Below are 4,642 nucleotides of genomic sequence, written 5' to 3'. Positions count from 1 at the left end.
CTAAAAGATGAATGGTTTTCCAAGCACAAACCAGACACCTCTAGACCAAACTAGTTTATAATCCTCAGCACATGAAAACTTAAACAAGAAAAAACCATCACTTAAAGAGATGAGTTTAAGGGTACCTTTAAGCTTATATAGTTTCCGCACAATATTTAACAAAGTCTCGTAATAAGGTATTTTACATGGGTATCCCACGAGCGCAATATTCCACTCGTTGACAGCATCAGAAATGTATTCAGGAGGAAAGTTAATGGTTTCTTCTGGTGTTGATAAGGAAGATATAGTGAACTCATAAGGGTTTGGGGGATCCGCAAGGATGCGATCCCGTAGTAGAGGGGTCGAAGGCCCAATAGAGGAGGGAGGGAGGGGCTGATTAGAGAGTGGAGGGAAAGAGGCAGCGTAAAGGGAGGGGGAGGGATCCTCCAGTAGCCCAAAGCCTCAAGGAGGCGTGGAAAAGAAGAGGGAAACCTAGCCCAACATCATAGATTCTCTCTCTAATTTCTCACTAAAGCAATCACCAAACCCTCCCAACTTTTTCAGCAAATTTTTTTGGGTAAACCTGGGACTTAAAGCCCATATATTAAGAAGCAAAAAATCAAATTACAAGCAACCTGTAAAAGTAAAAACAAACAACCAAAGCTGAACAAAAATTACACAAAGACTATTATAAGAGGCCAAAAATAGGACAAAAGGCAATAAAAAAGACTCAGAAAAAAAGCACAGTCTCATTCATCATGATATATCTGTATAGAAACGAGTAGTCCAGGTGGTGGCACTGGTTGCCCAAAAACCAAAAGCAGGGTGAATTTCAGTAAATCTGGCTGTCATAGAGCCTCCATCCCGAAAGCAATAATCCACAAAAGCGAGCCAGGTTGCCACGCAGGCCCTCCATGGCTCGGAGAGACTGGCTTTGCTCATCATCGTCTGAATGCCAATCGTCCACCCCCAATACCAGCAATAGTCTTTATAGTATACCCAAGAAATTTAAGAGAATAAATCCATCAGCAAACTAGAGTGAGGGTTGAACACAAAAACCTCACAATCCCAAAATTCTGCTTCCCATGTCAGAAAAAAACAAACAAACAAAATCTGGGCCAAAGCAAGCCACCTGAGAGAGAAAAGAAACCCAACAGACACACAGTAATATGCATCAAAAACCTGGAGGCAAACCATCCTCCTCCAACAAAACAGGAGAGCTAAGTAGATAACTAAATGCCCGAAAATCTCTGAAAAAGTGTTCATTTGTTTTTCCATTTTGCAGTTTTCATTCTAACAGCCGAAGATATATTGCAAATAACTTTAGCCACATTATTTCTAAACGTATAGAAACGACGGTTGTTCCATTCCCTCCAAATATGGTAAGTAATGTAGATAATGGCTAAATAACAAAATTATTTTCCATATCTATTTCAAATCACAGAGTTTTCAATAAAATCCAAAGCCTGAGGTAGAGTAGGCCTAAACAAGAAGCTAGTAAAATCCGGCAGAATAGTCTTAAGAATATAAAAGGTGAAATCACAATAAAAAAATAAATGTGAGTGATTCTCAAGATGACCCAAGCAAAGAGAGCAGTTAAGAGGCACTTGGATACATCTAAGTTGCAGGTTATCCGCAGTTTTAAGTTTACCAATCCTTGCCATCCATGTAAAACAAGCATACTTAAGGGCATGTTTTTTGTGCCAAATGGATCTATACCAATCTACCTGTGGTAAATCAGAGTAAAACAACTCTATGAAATTTTTAAAATCCCATTTAGGAGATCCATTCCATAAAACCTCATTGATATCTTTGATTGCCATAGTCTTTAAGCTCTCATGAATACTCGTGTGAATGTAATGAGACAGCTGCCAAGTATCATTCAAAATAAAGTCTTTCATTATAGCATCATCCAGAACCGATAAGTGAAAGTTTTCACCGAGAAAGTGTCCATTAAGCCACGGGTCCCAGAGTAAAGAAAATTTATTGTGCTTAGACACAGAAAAATATAACACCTCTTTGATTTTTAAAACAATATCAGTAATTTTATGCCAGAATTTAGAGGCAGCTGGAGGAGGGTGCTTCCAGGGAGAAATGTACTTAGCTTTATACCAACAGCTAAGGAGATTTTGGTTTTTATGAAATCAGCCAATAATAGAACAGAAAACGCCAAAATATAGAGCTTCAAAAGAGGGAATGCCAAGGCCTCCCGCAGATTTAGGAATATTGACTTTAGACCAAGAGATGAGGTGCAATTTTCTCTCCACCATATTATTGTGAAATAAAAACTTAGAGCAAAGTTTGTTAATAGCAACACAACAGCCCTTAGGTATGATAAATCCCCTTATCCAATAAGCAATGTAGTTTGTAATTGTGAATTTAAGAAATTGGACCCTACCTGCAAAAGAAAGAAACTTGTTTTTCCAACTTGCAAGTAGAGCAGAGATTCTACTCAGGAGAGGTTGGAAGTGAGTGGCTTTAAGTATTTTAGGAGATATGGGGATACCAAGATAGGTATGATGAAGATTGACATTATGGATACCAAGTTCCTCACAAATCCATAGGTTTCCTGTGTCATTATAAGAAAAGATGATGGCACTCTTGTTGGTATTGATTTGAAGGCTAGATAAAGAGGCAAAAACTTATAAACAACTATTCAGATGAATGACATTATCTCTACTAGATTTTCCCATCACCAGAAGATCATCGGCATACATCAAATGAATGACATAAAAATCTTTGCAGAAAATACCTTTGAAATTATGAGGTGAAGCAGGGTCAATGAGGATATTGGATAATCCATCCATAGCAATACAGAAAAGGAGGGGAGACAAGGGGCAGTCTTGTCTAAGACACGAGTTAGATTTGAAAAATCCTTCAAGGGATCCATTTAAATAAATGGAGAAATGAACATCATTTATGCACCCTTTGATCTAAGTAACAAAAATCTCAAGAAATCCTTTCTGCAAAAGCCTAGCAATAATGAATTCCCTAGAGACAATGTCAAAAGCCTTTTTGACATCAAGTTTAGCACAAAACTTCTTGTTAGAGCCCTTGAAATCTATAAGTAACTCAGTAACAAGTATAATATTGTCGGTAGAGCATCTATTAGCAATAAAACCTGATTGACTTTCATGTATGATGTAAGGGAGTACAATTTTGAGTCCGTTGGCTATAACCTTAGCAACAATTTTGTAAAGAACATTGCAAAGAGAAATTGGCCTAAAGTCATTGATGTTTGAAGCATGAGAACACTTAGGAATTAAAGCAATAGTAGTCTCCTTAACTCCTCTCGGGAGAGAACCAGAAGCAAAAAATTGCAAACAGCATTGTACACTTGCAAGCCAATAAGATGCCAAGATTTCCTATAAAAAGCATAAGTAAAACCATCCGAGCCAGGGGCAGTATTTTCATTTCCATCAAAAACTGCAAGCTTGACTTCATCCAAAGTCAAAGGAGCCACCAACATATTGCAAAACTGAGGTGGGACCAAGTTTCCATGAGGGATATTTAGGGGTAATTGGAGAGTATGGTTAGAGGAATTAAACAATCCCTCAAAGTGTTTAATAATGGCAGTAGATATATCACTAAACTTTGTGAAATGGCCATCAAAAGTGGTAATCTCCTTAATGCAATTCTTGTTATTTCTGCTTCTAATATGGTCAAAAAGGAAGCCAATGTCATCTTCCCCCTTAGTAAGCCATAAGACTTTAGCTCTTTGAGCTAACCAAGAAGTCCATTGAGCTTGGAAAGCAACAAGCTCCTCATTTATACTTTTCAGGTTCTGATTTAACCCAAATCAAGAGGGAAGGTTTGTAGCTCAACCAAACATTGCTACTGCTTGCTTTTAATTTCTAGTAAAGCATTAGAAAGATAGGAAGAAGCAATTCCTATTTTTTAAAAGCCTCTGAAGGCTTTGTAAACTATGAAAGAAGGAAGCCATAGGGCTTCTAGCCGATCTAGAAGTGAAAGCCGCAAGGACATCATCCTAATATCCCTCCATATTAATCCAGTAGTTTTTGAACATGAATCTTACAGATAAAGCCTTATCATTAGAAGATTTGAAGATAAGAGGGGAATGGTCTGAACCGAGATGAGATTCCACATTATAATAGGCATTAGGAAAAACATCCAAAAGAGCATTATTAACCAGGACTCTGTCCAGCTTGATGTGAATAGGATTATCCACTCTTTGGTTGAACCACGTGTAATAGAGATGCGTAGAAGAAAGGTCTTGCACCCCACAGTTAAAAATGAAGCTATTGAGTTCACCCAATCTACTAGTGGAAGAGACAAATCCACCAGCTTTTTCAGTTTCATATATGAAGCAGTTAAAGTCTCCCATGATGACCCAAGGTTGGTCTAAAGGAGGAGAAGAAGTAATTAGGTGCTCCCAGATATTTTTCCGGTCCTCCATAGAATTAGATGCATAAATCACTGTGAGAAAAATCGGAGGGAAAGAACCCACAGAAAGGATGCCGTGAATATATTAGGAAGAGGAGGAAATAAGATTAAAAGAGAAGACCGAAGCATCCCACTTAATCCAAATCCTACCCAAAGTAGAATTCCCAAAATTGTTGCAACTTCCTTCGTTCTCAAAAAGAAGATGAGAACGTAAAAAATCATGGGTCTTCAAAAGAAGCAAGAGAAATTTTTGCTTCCA

This window comes from Dendrobium catenatum, unplaced genomic scaffold, assembly GCF_001605985.2.
Source record: "Dendrobium catenatum unplaced genomic scaffold, ASM160598v2 fragScaff_scaffold_1392, whole genome shotgun sequence".
Classification (NCBI taxonomy): domain Eukaryota; kingdom Viridiplantae; phylum Streptophyta; class Magnoliopsida; order Asparagales; family Orchidaceae; genus Dendrobium; species Dendrobium catenatum.
Note: the sequence above shows the minus strand (reverse complement) of the source record.